The sequence below is a fragment of the Oncorhynchus clarkii genome, chromosome 23 (assembly GCF_045791955.1).
Source record: "Oncorhynchus clarkii lewisi isolate Uvic-CL-2024 chromosome 23, UVic_Ocla_1.0, whole genome shotgun sequence".
Taxonomy (NCBI): Eukaryota; Metazoa; Chordata; class Actinopteri; order Salmoniformes; family Salmonidae; genus Oncorhynchus; species Oncorhynchus clarkii.
The window spans coordinates 10,075,365-10,091,578 of NC_092169.1; the positions used below are offsets into that span (position 1 = coordinate 10,075,365).

Sequence of the window (16,214 nt, forward strand, 5' to 3'; positions counted from 1 at the left end):
GCTCGCTAATTGGAAATCCACCAACGCATACTAAATAGAAACTTTACCCGGCGACGAAGTCCTAACATCGCCACTGAGCAGAACTGCAGTATAAGTCCTCTGTCCCGGACTACATATGGTCTGCCTTCAGAGCAATTCACTTTAAAGAGGTTTTGGTCTGAATGTGAACGCTCTAAATAACAAACAGATCTTTAGATGTCTGGAGGTTGTGGCTGGGTGCTCCTGGGTACACAGTCATAATACCCAGCCCTTGCTTCGTCTTGCACCGCCACCGTCGTGCCACTTAACATTCACAGCCATGTTTGGAGCTGTTTCATTGCCTTTCCTAATTAGCTTGGCAAAGTCAGTAGGGGTTTGCTCAAAAAGTGTTATTTTACTTTCCTTTCCTGCCCGCTCTCCCTCTTTTACTCTTCTTTCGCTCAATGGATTCATTTATGCTTGGCAAGATGCTAGTGCCTCATAAATTAGGGTCGGAGATGTAAAAGCACACAAGTTGAAAAGGTCACAACCAGCCACCCGCTGTTGAGAAGGATATGTCCCAGTAATTGGGATCTAGATTCACATTCTTTAACTGTTTTCCCACAGTCTTCATTCTCTTTATTTTTCCTTCTGCCCTTTACTCTCTGGGTTGCGTAAGGAGGATGGGTCAGTTCCTAAGGCCCCAGCTTATTTGGCTTTTGAGCATCAAATTAAAATGTGTTCCCATCCGGTTTATGATTGCTTAATGTGGTTGTCTGATACCCTAGCCACTCTCCACTCACACAATGTGCATAGTTTGGTGGGGCTATTTGAATTGCTGACATTGTAAAGTCCCCACCCATCTCTTCTACCCCCCCCCATGCCATGCTCCTCCTCCCTTCCTCAACACAGCACTGTTTCATTTAAAAGCGCTCGTATTTGAAGAGCAGGCTATATTCGGCACCCTATTTTTAGGCATGCCTGACTCGCGTCATTGAATTGTATTTTGAATTGTTTGAAGAGAGGCGACAGTTAACGTCGTACCTCCTAACCCACTTCATTAAATCTATTCTTGGAAGTGCTTGTTTGTCACCAATGTCTTTTCCTTTCCCCTCCTTCACTTGTTCTGACCTCATATTTTGTTTATTTTCTTCCATTTTGTTTGCTTCCTGTGACTGTTTTTCGTGTATACTGGACTGTATGTCTGAGTGGGAGAGAGTATATTACAACTGTACTCCCTATGGACCATGACCAGGGCAGTTTATTAAATGCATTGGTAGCACTCGTGCTCCCAACTTAAAGCTAGGAGCACAACATAACATTTGGAGCACCAGAAGATAGTAACATTTTGAAATTGATTGGTATATAGCATGTATTGGGCCTTTATGAATTCTAGCTACTTGTGAAGCACATGTTGTGCCCTAAAAACGAATCTGTAGCACCGTAAAGACGCTTGTTTATTATAAAAGCTACAATGTTGATATCTGTCATTGAGAGAAAGTCATTGGTGGAATATTAGGTTTCTACATAGTGCATTTACACAAACTATTGAGATTCATTACATTTGATCCCTAAAAAAAAAAACTATATTCATTTTAAACTAAAGGTTTGTAAAGTTCATTTGGACGTTTGACATTCTGAAACAATGGACTTTGAGTCAGTAGGGCAAACAACTGCAGCATATTTCTATACCAGAGGTCATTGAAATAACCAGGAACAACGGATGTTTATTTTTTATGAAATCGATAGCCCATTGCCTAATACCAGAATTAAGATGGACCTGCCTATTCATTAATATAGGCATCTGAAATAAAAATAAATGTCTTGAGCATCCACATGTGATTGGCCTATGGTTTGCGCTTCACATTCGCAACATTGATCATGCAATGCATGCATGCACTAAATTGGTGGCTTTAATCTTGTTGCGTAATAAGCACAGTTGAAAAATGTATCAAATGAATTTACTGGAACATGACAGCCAGCCAAATGTAGGCTACCTCATTTGAACCACTTAGTGCTACTTATAGATTTATTGAAATGACCGTAGCAGTAATTGAAAGTTGGCTATGGCGCTGAAAATGTGGAGACGAGGGCGCCCAAGTCTATTACAAGCGGCGTCTAGCTAAACAGGAGAATGGCGCATTTCCGTGTACACCAGCTCTGCACCGTTTCTGTAATCAGCATAACTGCATCTACCTATTCATTACGGTAGCTAGCTAGATAAAATAGCCAGTGCGTTGTTAACTTTATTAGCAGTAGGCCTACATTTTGAGAGGTGGGACATTTTAGCACCATAGCCCCGGTGCCCAGTGGTCCCATCGTGGTCTGCAAACTCCTCTCTCTGCTCATGCGCTGTGCTGTCCCTCCAATAATGGCTTGAATAATGGGCTAGTCCGAGGAGTTTTCGAGAGAGACCATTTTCTCTTGGGCACTCGGGTACAGCGAGGCCTAATCATTACCACAATTATCTGTGCGATAATGTATTTATTTATTTTTTCTTCCCGTTGCTCCCAAAATAAAATGTCACGTTGCACAGCAAAATATTTAGGAGCATATGCGACCAAAATGGTTGCGCTTTTGAGCCATGGCAATGATGCATTCCTCTTCTATGGAATGCAGAGGATAATCAACTCTAGAGTTGCTTGAGTGACTTACGAGGACCTCTGTCACATACGCTCTGTATTTTCCTTATCCACAGGGTCCTAGTGAGGTCCTAGTGAGAAATGATGGGTTAAGTTAAACCAGCCGTCTATGAACACACACTCACGCATTCCTTTAAGACAGAGAAAATAATTAACGTTTTTTTCTTTCCCTTGTTCTAAATCTAGGAAGTCTAATTCAAAATGGATCAAATCTCACTTTACTGTGCTCTCGTTACTCCGCGTACATCAAACCTTGACTGCGTTTTCCCATCTCGCTCATTCCCCGTGGGAGGATATTACTTTTCCTCTTAATTTCACGCTATAACAGGATACACAACGAATCTGGGAGAGCCATCCATTCAATTTCCCCCATTTAATTTCCCCTCGCTTTTTTTCTGAATTGACCACATAAAACCATCATAAACCATCCCATTTAGGGATTTCATTTGTTACACATTTTCATCGAAATCGACACTCAGATGAATCCTGTCTGAGACCTTCCAGGCAAAAATTAGCTTCAGACGCTAAGGTGTCCCAGTGGCAGAAGAGAGCTGTCAATCAACATTAACACTAATTTACCCAGCACCGCCCCCCTTGATTTCCCTCCAACACACAGACTCCCATCAACGACTGTGCCAGTATGGCAGCTAACTGATAAGTCAGACCAACCCCTTCTCAGAGCCAGTAGACAGAGGGAAACCCTGTTTATGGGTGTTAGCATGCCTTTCACAGCTTTCTACTGTGACATATTTATTGTACCCTGCCTCTCACTACATTATCTCACATACACACTGATAGACTTTTTTCTCCCTCTGGCCCACAGACACACAGTGGTAAGAAAAGTATGTGAACTCTGGAATTACCTAGATTTCTGCATAAATTGGTCATCAAATTTGATCTGATCTTCATTTAAGTCACAACAATAGACAAACATAGTGTGCTTAAACTAATAACACACAAATTATTGTATTTTTCTTGTCTATATTGAATACATCATTTAAACATTCACAGTGTAGGTTGGGAAAAGTATGTGAACCCCTAGGCTAATGACTTCTCCAAAAGATAATTGGAGTCAGGAGTCAGCTAACCTGGAGTCCAATCAATGAGACGAGATTGGAGATGTTGATTAGAGCTGCCCTGCCCAATAAAAAACTATTCACAAGAAGCATTGCCTGATGTGAACCATGCCTCGAACAAAAGAGATCTCAGAAGACCTAAGATTAAGAATTGTTGACTTGCATAAAGCTGGAAAGGGTTACAAAAGTATCTCTAAAAGCCTTGATGTTCATCAGTCTACGGTAAGACAAATAGTCTATAAATGGAGAAAGTTCAGCACTGTTGCTACTCTCCCTAGGTGTGGCCGTCCTGCGAAGATGATTGCAAGAGCACAGCGCAGAATGCTCAATGAGGTTAAGAAGAATCCTAGAGTGTCAGCTAAAGACTTAGAGAAATCTCTGAAACATGCCAACATCTCTGTTGACGAGTCTACGATAAGTAAAACACTAAACAAGAATGGTGTTAATGGGAGGTCACCATGGAAGAAGCCACTGCTGTCCAAAAAAAACATTGCTGCAAGTCTGAAGTTTGCAAAAGTGCACCTGGATGTTCCACAGTGCTACTGGCAAAATATTCTGTAGACCGATGAAACTACAGTTGGAAGTAACACACAACACTGTGTGTGGAGGAAAAAAGGTACAGCACACCAACATCAAAACCTCATCCCAACTGTAAAGTATGGTGGAGGGAGCATTATGGTTTGGAGCTGCTTTGCTGCATCAGGGTCTGGACAGCTTGCTATCATCGACAGAATAATGATTTCCCAAGACATTTTTCAGAAGAATGTAAGGTTATCTGTCCGGCAATTGAAGCTCAACAGAAGTTAGGTGATGCAACAGGACAATAACACAAAACACAGAAGTAAATCAACAACAGAATGTCTTCAACAGAAGAAAACACACCTTCTGGAGTGGCCCAGTCAGAGTCCTGACGTCAACCCGATTGAGATGCTGTTGCTTGACCTCGAGAGCAGTTCACAACAGACATCCCAATAATATTGCTGAACTGAAACCGTTTTGTAAAAAAGAATGGTCCAAAATTCCTTCTGACCGTTGTGCAGTTCTGATCCGCAACTACAGAAAACATTTGGTTGAGGTTATTGCTGCCAAAGTAGGGTCAACCAGTTATTAAATCCAGGGTTCACATACTTTTCCCACCCTGCATTGTGAATGTTTACACAGTGTGTTCAATAAAGACATGAAAACATATAATTGCTTTTGTTATTAGTTTAAGCATTCTGTTTGTCTATTGTTGTGACTTAGATGAAGATCAGATCACATTTTCTGACCAATTTATGCAGAAATCCAGGTAGTTCCAAAGGGTTCACATACTTTTTCTTTCCACTGTATACACTGGCACCCTATCTGAGGGTCAGGAGAGGGGTGTAGGGAGATATTCACCACACTGTTATGGTATACAGAATTACATTTGTTCCAGCATCTGAGGACCTGCTCATATATTGAAAGTTTACATTTTAAACACAGAGGTGGGGGAGAGGTAATTTTTAATTTTAAAATTGAATCCTTATTTAACTAGGCAAACAAAATCTTATTTACAATGCCGGCCAAACCTGGACAATGCTGGGCCAGTTGAGACTCCCAATCACGACCGGATGTGATACAGCTTGGACTTACACTGTGAAAACTTGGAGCACCCAAGAGACTCTGAAGACGAGTCATTTGTTACATGTGAGTGTTGAGAAGGGGAATAAAACGTTTTAAAAATCAGAACTCCCGTGGAATGCCAATAGGTCACTACCAGCTGTAGTGAAAGGGGGAGAGAATCCTGGACTCCACATACTTTTGTATGTATTGTGTGTAGGTGTCTGGGTGGCTTGACTATCAGTTGTATGATTAGGGTGGTAGTGAGGAGAGGAGTCTGGTTTGGACCAGATCCAACCCTCTGGTTTAGTGTGAAGGGGGCATTTCCACTCCCTCCTGCCTGTTGAAGTTCACACCACTTGAAGCTATCAGATCCACTTCCTCACAGATTCTCTTCCTCCTCCACCGGCGGGCAGGCCACAGTCAACTGGAGACAAAACAATAATATAGGCAGGCCACAGTCAACTGGAGACAAAACAATAATATAGGCAGGCCACAGTCAACTGGAGACAAAACAATAATATAGGCAGGCCACAGTCAACTGGAGACAAAACAATAATATAGGCAGGCCACAGTCAACTGGAGACAAAACAATAATATAGGCAGGCCACAGTCAACTGGAGACAAAACAATAATATAGGCAGGCCACAGTCAACTGGAGACAAAACAATAATATAGGCAGGCCACAGTCAACTGGAGACAAAACAATAATATAGGCAGGCCACAGTCAACTGGAGACAAAACAATAATATAGGCAGGCCACAGTCAACTGGAGACAAAACAATAATATAGGCAGGCCACAGTCAACTGGAGACAAAACAATAATATAGGCAGGCCACAGTCAACTGGAGACAAAACAATAATATAGGCAGGCCACAGTCAACTGGAGACAAAACAATAATATAGGCAGGCCACAGTCAACTGGAGACAAAACAATAATATAGGCAGGCCACAGTCAACTGGAGACAAAACAATAATATAGGCAGGCCACAGTCAACTGGAGACAAAACAATAATATAGGCAGGCCACAGTCAACTGGAGACAAAACAATAATATAGGCAGGCCACAGTCAACTGGAGACAAAACAATAATATAGGCGCGCGTTAGCAGAGGCAGTGTTGCCCGCCCGCCATCTGCGTGCAGCTGAACTGACAGCCCATTTAACTAAAAGCTGCGTCATTGGATCACTTGGTGTCAAGACTCTCTGGGGTGGAGTCTTTAAACAGCCTCTTTAGACGTGCAGTTTGGGAAGAGATTTTCAAACACACAATCATAAGAAATGCATTGGCTCTTTTGATTCAGTCACTGTGAAGGTGAAATCCCTCCCTGTGAGTGGTTGTATGGATATGTACAGTAGGCTAGAGGTGTCATGTTTGGCTGAAATATTACTGTGAACAATCAAAAGTGGGATACAGCAAAAGATATATAATAATCCTTAGCTCAGCAAGCACCCGAGTTTCAAGCTGTTCACTAGCTGGCTTTCTGTTAGTTCCACAACTTCAAAGGGAGCAGGCCTAGCTGACTTCTGGGAAACCACTCGCACAGGCACGCGTGTGGGAGACATGCACACACTCTCAAAGTCTAGCATGGGGACACCCACACACACTCACACCAATACATAGGGAGACACACACAACTTGCAGTTTAACCCCACATACTACCCACACACAAAGGTAGCCCAGTGGTTAGAGCGTTGGGCCAGTAACCGAAAGGTTGCCGGATCGAATCCCTGAGCTGACAAAGTAAAATAAAATGTTCTGCCCCTGAGCAAGGCAGCTAACCCACTGTTCCCCGGGCGCCGAAGACGTGGATGTCGATTAAGGCAGCCCCCGCACCTCTCTGATTCAGAGGGGAAAGGTTAAATGCGGAAGACACATTTCAGTTGAAGGCATTCAGTTGTACAACTGACTAGGTATCCCCCCTTTCACAAACCCCTCCATTCCAGACCACAAATACCCACACACATTGCCCAGATATGCATGATGAGACACACACATACTACACAAACACAGGGGAGATATCTCCAACCCTTAGGCCCCACCTTTCATCCATTTGAGGTCTCTCGTGCCTTTCCCCTACCTCTACTGAGCGTGCTCAGACTGGAGTGTTGGTATTCGATGCAGGGCATGAGGGCTTCATAAATAACATTCCCCTGTACAGACAGAATGAGGCCCAGAACGCTGCTGCACTTCCTGGCTTTTAGTGGAGCACATGGACAGACCTTTTGAGATGTGTCCGAGTGAGATCATCCTCTACTGTCTCGCCCGCTCGTTGCTTATGGAACACAAATAGGTAACTGCCAAAATAAAGGAAACACCAATGTAAAGTGTCTTAATAGGGTTTTGGGCCACCACGAGCCAGAACAGCTTCAATGCACCTTGGCATAGATTCTACAAGTGTCTGAAACTCTATTGGGGGGGTCTCAGGTGCCGCTCCAGAATCTCCCATAAGTGTTCAATTGGGATGAGATCTGGTGACCAAGATGGCTATGGCATATGGTGTACATAATTGTCATGCTCGTCAAACCATTCAGTGACCACTCGTGCCCTGTGGATGGGGGAATTGTCATCCTATCGAGGCATAGCCATGGTAGCGAAAAAAATGGCCTGCGCATAATTGTTATGCATGACCCTAAGCATGATGGGGTGTCAATTGCTGCTTTCAATATACCTTGTATCCCTTATTTACTCAAGTGTTTCTATTATTTTGTCAGTTACCTGTATGTCGGTGTTTGGGTTACTACATGATTCCATAGTTTTGATGTGTTCACTATTATTCTACAATGTAGAAAATAGTAAAAATAAAGAAAAACCCTGGAAGGAGTAGGTGTGTCCAAACTTTTGTGTGTGTGTGTGTGTGTGTGTGTGTGTGTGTGTGTGTGTGTGTGTGTGTGTGTGTGTGTGTGTGTGTGTGTGTGTGTGTGTGTGTGTGTGTGTGTGTGTGTGTGTGTGTGTGTGTGTGTGTACAGTTGAAGTCAGAAGTTTACAAACACTTAGGTTGGAGTCATTAAAACTCGTTTTTCAACCACTCCACAAATTTCTTTTTAACAAACTATAGTTTTGGCAAGTCGGATAGGACATCTACTTTGTGCAAGTCATTTTTCCAACAATTGTTTACAGACAGATTATTTCACTTATAATTCATTGTATCACAATTCCAGTGGGTCGGAAGTTTACATACACTAAGTTGACTGTGCCTTTAAAAAACTTGGAAAGTTCCAGAAAATGATGTCATGGCTTTAGAAGCTTCTGATAGGCTAATTGACATCATTTGAGTCAATTGGAGGTGTACCTTGGGATGTATTTCAAGGCCTACCTTCAACCTCCGTGCCTCTTTGCTTGACATCATGGGAAAATCAACAACAACAACAAATTGTGGATCTCCACAAGTCTGGTTCATCCTTGGGATAAATTTCCATACGCCTGAAGGTACCACGTTCATCTGTATAAACAATAGTACGCAAGTATAAATACCATGGGACCATGCAGCCGTCATACAGCTCAGGAAGGAGACGCGTTCTGTCTCCTAGAAGATGAACGTACTTTGGTGCGAAAAGTGCAAATCAATCCCAGAACAACAGCAAAGAACCTTGTGAAGATGCTGAAGGAAACAGATACAAAAGTATCTATATCCACAGTAAAAATTAGTCCTATGTTGACATAACCTGAAAGGCCGCTCAGCAAGGAAGAAGCCACTGCTCAAAAACCACCATAAAAAAAGCCAGACTACGGTTTGCACCTGAACATGGGGACAAAGATCGTACTTTTTGGAGAAATGATGATGAAACAAAAATAGAACTGTTTGGCCATAATGACCATCATTATGTTTGGAGGAAAAAGGGGGGCGGCTTGCAAGCCGAAGAACACCATCCCAACCGTGAAGCACGGGGTTGGCAGCATCATGTTGTAGGGGTGCTTTGCTGCAGGAGGGACTGGTGCACTTCACAAAATAGATGGCTTCATGAGGAGGGAAAATTATGTGGATATATTGAAGCAACATCTCAAGACATTAGTCAGGAAGTTAAAAGCTTGGTCACAAATGGGTCTTCCAAATAGACAATGACCCCAAGCATACTTCCAAAGTTATGGCAAAATGGCTTAAGGACAACAAAGTCAAGGTATTGGAGTGGCCATCACGAAGCCCTGACCTCAATCCTATAGAAAATTTGAAAAAGCGTGTGCGAGTAGGGAGGCCTACAAACCTCAGTTACACCAGCTGTCAGGAGGAATGGGCCAACATTCACCCAACTTATTGTGGGTAGCTTGAAGAAGGCTACCCGAAACGTTTGTCCCAAGATAAACAATTTAAAGGCAACGCTACCAAATACTAATTGAGTGTATGTAAACTTCTGACCCACTAGGAATGTGATGAAAGAAATAAAAGCTGAAATAAATCACTCTCTCTACTATTATTCTGACATTTCACATTCTTAAAATAAGGTGGTGATCCTAACTGACCTAACACAGGGAATTGTTACTTGGATTAAATGTCAGGAATTGTGAACCTGAGTTTAAATGTATTTGGCTAAATTGCATGTAAACTTCCAACTTCATATATATAAAACTCAGCAGAAAAAGAAATGTCCTTTTTTCAGGACCCTGTCTTTCAAAGATAATTTGTAAAAATCCAAATAACTTCACAGATCTTCATTGCAAAGGGTTTAAACACTGTTTCCTGTGCTTGTTCAATGAACCATAAACAATTAATGAACATGCAGGACGGTCTGAGGGATGGTCGTTAAGGTCACAGTTATGAAAACTTAGGACACTAAAGAGGCCTTTCTACTGACTCTGAAAAACGGCAAAAGGAAGATGCCCAGGGTCCCTGCTCATCTGCGTGAATGTGCCTTAGACATGCTTCAAGGAGGCATGAGGACTGCAGATGTGGCCAGGGCACTAAATTGCAATGTCCGTACTGTGAGACACCAAAGACAGCGCTACAAGGAGACGGGACAGACAGCTGATCGTCCCTCGCAGTGGCACACCACGATGTAACAACACCTGTGCAGGACCGGTACATCCAAACATCACACCTGCGGGACAGGTACAGGATGGCAACAACAACTGGCCGAGGTACACCAGGAACGCACAATCCCTCCATCAGTGCTCAGACTGTCCGCAATAGGCTGAGAGAGGCTGGACTGAGGGCTTGTAGGCCTGTTGTCGTAAGAGGACCTGCCTTACATCACCGGCAACAATGTCGCCTATGGGCACAAACCCACCGTCGCTGGACCAGACAGGACTGGCAAAAAGTGCTCTTCAGTGACGAGTCGCGGTTTTGTCTCGTCAGGGGTGATGGTCGGATTTGCGTTTATTGTCGAAGATTTGAGCATTACACCGAGGCCTGTACTCTGGAGCGGGATCGATTTGAAGGTGGAGGGTCCGTCATGGTCGGGTCCGATGTGTCACAGCATCATCGGACTGAGCTTGTTGTCATTGCAGACAATCTCAACACTGTGCGTTACAGGGAAGACATCCTCCTCCTTCATGTGGTACCCTTCCTGCAAGCTTATCCTGACATGACCCTCCAGCATGACAATGCCACCAGCCATACTGCTCGTTCTGTGTGTGATTCCCTGCAAGACCGGTATGTGAGTTGCCAGCGACATGGCCAGCGAAGAGCCTAGATCTCAATCCCATTGAGCACGTCTGGGACCTGTTGGATCGGAGGGTGAGGGCTAGGGACATTCTCCCAAGAAATGTCTGGGAACTTGCATGTGCATTGGTGGAAGAGTGGGGTACCATCTCACAGCAATAACTGGTGAATCTGGTGCAGTCCATGAGGAGGAGATGCACTGCAGTACTTAATGCAGCTGGTGGCCACACCAAATAATGCCTGTTACTTTTGACCCCTCCTTTGTTCATGGACACATATTTATTATTTTTATGTGTATATATACACAAACACACTACCGTTCAAAAGTTTGGGGTCACTTAGAAATGTCCTCATCTTTGATCATGAAACACATTTTTGTCCATTAATATAACATCAAATTGATCAGAAATACAGTGTAGACATGGTTAATGTTGTAATTGACTATTGTAGCTGGAAACGGCAGATTTTTTTTTTTTTTTTAATGGATTATCTACATAGGCGTACAGAGGTCCATTATCAGCAATCATCACTCCTGTGTTCCAATGGCACGTTGTGTAAGCTAATCCAAGTTCATCATTTTAATTGATCATTAGAAAACCCTTTTGCAATTATGTTAGCAAAGCTTTAAACTGTTGTTCTCATTAAAGAAGCAATAAAACTGGCCGCCTTTTGACTAGTTGAGTGTCTGGAGCATCAGCATTTGTGGGTTCGATTACAGGGTCAATATGGCCAGAAACAAAGAACTTTCTTCTGAAACTCGTCAGTCTATAATTGTTCTGAGAAATTAAGGCTATTACATGCGAGGAATTGCCAAGTAACTGAAGATCCCTTTACAACGCTGTGTACTACTCCCTTCCCAGAACAGCACGAACTGGCTTTAACCATAATAGAAAGAGGAGTGGGAGGCCCAGGTGCACAACTAAGCAAGAGGACAAGTACATTAGTGTCTAGTTTGAGAAACAGACCCCTCACAAGTCCTCAACTGGCAGCTTCATTAAATAGTACCCGCAAAACACCAGTCTCAACGTCAACAGTGAAGAGTCTACTCCGGGATGCTGGCCTTCTTTAGACTTTAGACAAGAGCTCATGGGTGTGCCTGGCCCACCAATGTTTGCACTCCTGCCAGTCATGTGAAATTCATAGATTAGGGCCTAATTTATTTATTTCAATTGACTGATTTAAAAAAATATATATATATATATATATATATATATATATATATATATATATATATATATATATATATATATATATATATATATATGACCTGTAACTCATGTTCCATATTGCATTTATATTTTATATTTATATTTTTGTTCAGTATAGCTATGACTATTACATGCCTGTGTGTGTTGCTTTCTAACTTAATTATTTGTTTTCAGTGTGCTGATGATGAAATCATTTTATTATTCATATGGGAAAGTATTTAATTAAAATATGTAAAAGAGGATGAGGTCATATTTTCAAATCTGGCATTGCTCTGCCCTGTCACTTTTTAATTGTACTGCATGATGATCGTGACTATGCATACATTTCCATTGAGACAATGGAAAACAAGCCAGACAAATCCTGTGCGGTGTTGATATTCCAGTCTCAGTCCCTATCGTATTGCATTTGAGTGGGTGTGACGGGAAATTGAAACCAAGTGCGGAAAGCGTCGGTGTGAAATACTCTCCTGCTCAGATGGCAGTCACCAAACTAGAAACAGAGGATGACGCAGCCACGAGACATTGAGGAAACCCAACTGGCCTATGTTGAGAGAGGACATATGTAATTCAAGCCAGTGTGGTTAGGTTCACACACCAAACCACCCACCACTTTCTCTTCGATTTAGACAAAAGTAGTCACTCCACCCTTTCTGACTCCTCTCTCTCTTCAAACCAAAGTAGCGCTCCATTCACATTCCCACTCGTCCCTGTTCTCTGTGTTCCAGATTCAAGAGATCCTGGTGCAGGCGGTGGTGGAGGACATGATGGATAACCATGGCGACCAAGCCTCGTCCCTGCGGGCCAAGATCCAGGAGCTCCTGTCCCGCCATAGCATCGACCCTGAGATCTGGCGTCACTACGCCCTGCTGTATGGAGACGGACAGAGCACCAGGCCTGGTGACGAGTTAGTAGGCCCCCTTAACATTCCCCTAACATCCCTTGACATTTAGCTGTGCAAACACCACACATGAAATATACTTACTGTATGTGCTCTGAGGAGAGGGGGGAAAGTAATTTTTGTAATGGACTTTGCGCCTGTTAATAAGCTATTCATAGGCTCATTAGTAACTGATAGGCATTGGTAACTAATGGTGTTGCACTTAGCCACACGGTGATAGATGGCTCCTATTTGTCCGACTCAGTGGGCTGATGAGGTTTTTTTTTCCTTCATACAAAGGCCACATGTAGAAGTTGGTCAAATTGAGAGAAAAAAGCTATTAAAGTGTGACTTTGTCCTCGTGTTTATTGGCCAGTTGTAGTGTTTTGTTCACACACTAGGTTGTTTTTCAATGTTAGAAACTGTCTGCTGCTAGGAAGACATAGCAGTCTGAGACTTTTTTTCATCACAGACAAGCGATTTCCCAAGTTACCGCAGTAAGGATTGTGCTTGATTGAGCATTCACTTTTTGCTGTTTCTTGTCATTACAATACTTATACTTTAATTGTTATCTTAGATGTATTTGTAGGTAGCTTCTACATTTTTACTTAGGAGCACATCGTGTCAGCATAAGGCAGGGCCTAAAATTAACTTTTTTGTATACCATTCTCTGGTAGGTGGATAAAAAAATCTACCAGCCACTCCAATTATTTTTACTACTAATAAAAACACATGAAAACGCATGAGCATGCTTCGTAATGTTTCGAAAACAAGAAATGTATTACTGGTAAGAAGTAATGTTGTATAATGCTCTATTTCATTTAATATTCTGTGATCTGAGTCAAATAAATAAAAAATAAAAAATGCTGCCCCCTTAAGGTTACCCTGGTAACAGTGCCACTCCAGTTGTCATGTGTGCCTGTGAGAATCTCACTAGTAAAGACCGAAGATGTCTCTTTTTGCTAGCAGTGGAAGCAAACTCACACATTGAAAAGCAACCTAGCTTGTGAGCAAAACAGTGTAACTAGCCAAGAAACACGAGGACAAAGTCTCACTTTAGTAGACTTTAGAATGAATTAGACCAACATTTATACCTGTGCTCATTGCTTCTAAAAATGAATCTTTCAGCACATCCCTCAGTGCTCACAGCCACCCCAGACAGGCAGTATGGCTACGGAAGGTGGGATAAATTAACGTTAGGATTCAGATTTCTTTGTGCATTACCAAAAATGAAACAAAAGGGCAGAAATACTTTGAAAACAGCTACTGCAGCATTTATTTAGCTATAAATCACAACTTGCACTTGTGCCCATACTTGACTATTTTTATGAAATGCTCACACTGTAGAGCCCTGAGTGTGACCACCTGCCAACGTGGCTGGTGAATTGGACGTTCTTAGGGAGTGAACGTTATTTATAGTACAGACCTCTGAAATGAAAATGGATGGTCCTCCCTTAAGCAAAATATATTTTACCTAAACCCTCTCTGAACTCTTGAAAAAAAAAAAGACCCTTCCCTATACCAAGAATAATAATTTAAACAAGTGGATAGCAGAGAATATGTCTCCCGTTTACCCTCACTTATTGGACAGACTTAGATATTCAGTTTTAGAAACTGTTCATCTTGTAAGCGTTACATGGCAATGCAGGAATTTTTATTGAGCACGGGGCTGCGGGCCAGAAGGTTGTGGGTTCGCAGACCACCGTGGACAAGAGTAGGGGTGGAAAGATCTCCTTAATAGTAAAAGCATTGCATGCATCTGTCATCGTATTTACAGGTCAGGAAAGAAAATAGCCTTTTAATACAAATTTCATGTAATTCTTCACCATTTTACATATTAGCGGAATCTTTTTTAACACCGCACAAATTACCGAAGTGTACCGGCTCAGAATGGACATAGAGAGAGGTGTATGTGTTCATCTTATCATATTTCTTCAATGCCAAATCCTTGTGTCTTGTTCTCAAATAATTACATCTGAGACATCATCAGAGCATGGTACTTAGAAAAGTTAGGCCTACCTTTCCACCCCAGACAGAGTTGGCCTACCTTTCCACCCCAGACAGAGTTGGCCTACCGATACAGAAAAATGTAATCTTTAACTAGCTAGCTACTCTTCTTCCGTGGCTTAACCCAACGAGAGAAGGTCACAAGTGTTTCCCTAAAAGCTGTCTGGATTTAAACATCTTCTATTGTACAGAAAATGAATAGCTTAATCAATTGATCGTAACAGAATTCGATTACTTCCCAAGCTGGGGCGGCAGGTAGCCTAGTAGTTAGTGTGTTGGGACAGTAACCGAAAGGTTGCTGGATTGAATCCCCGAGCTGACAAGGTAAAAATCTGTCGTTCTGCCCCTGAGCAAGGCAGTTAACCCACTGTTCCCCGGGCGCCGAAGACGTCGATTTAAGGTAGCCTCCCGCACCTCTCTGATTCAGAGGGGTTGGGTTAAATGCAGAAGACACATTTCTGTTGAAGGCATTTAGTTGTACAACTGACCTAGGTATCCCTCTTTCCCCAAAGTCTATTTTTCATCTCCTCGGCTATAGCTCAGCCTCTGAATGTCAAAGAAACGCAACAATGGTACAGTATCCCCATAATGTCTTTCCCGGGTATTTTACATCTTGTTTGTAACATAAAGCATCAATAACAGAGCTTTGGTCCGGGATGCTTTATATAATCGGATCCGTTTTATTTTCTTAATCGTAAGCTGTGCTTTTTTGCCATTTTCTTTAATTGAAGGTGGCATAAACCCTCAATTCGTGTCTTGGTTTTAACTTAGCCTATCTCCGTGTCAGTGGAGGCCTGTTATTTAAAGAGTTCATGGTGAGTGGAGGAATTGACTGACAAATCTATGTATGTAGCAGCCTATAGCCTAATTTCATCCTTCAAACATATAGGCCTACCTTTTATTTCTTAAATAGGAAGAAATAGGCTCCAACACAAAGCCCTCTTGTTGTTAAAGTCAAGACAATTATCATTAAGTTCCCTTAGTCGACCAGTAAATTTCCAACATATATTCAAAGACCAATGAGATTTTCAAATTCCTCACAAAGAAGGGCATCTATTGGTAGAAGGGTAAAAAAATATATTTTTAAATAACATTGAATGTCCCTTTGAGAATTATGAAGTTATTAATTACACTTCCTATGGTGTGTCAATACACCCAGTCACAAAGATACAGGCGTCCTTCCTAACTCAGTTGCCAGAGAAGACATAAACCTCTCAGGGATTTCACCCTGAGGCCAATGGTGACTTCAAAACAGTTAGAGGTTAATGGC

The 16,214-nt window shown here is 42.3% G+C and overlaps 1 pseudogene; it reads left to right on the forward strand.

Moving 5' to 3' along the window:
• LOC139382000 (tetratricopeptide repeat protein 27-like) overlaps positions 1-16,214 on the forward strand; it is a 145,730-nt pseudogene that overhangs the window by 124,434 nt on the left and 5,082 nt on the right.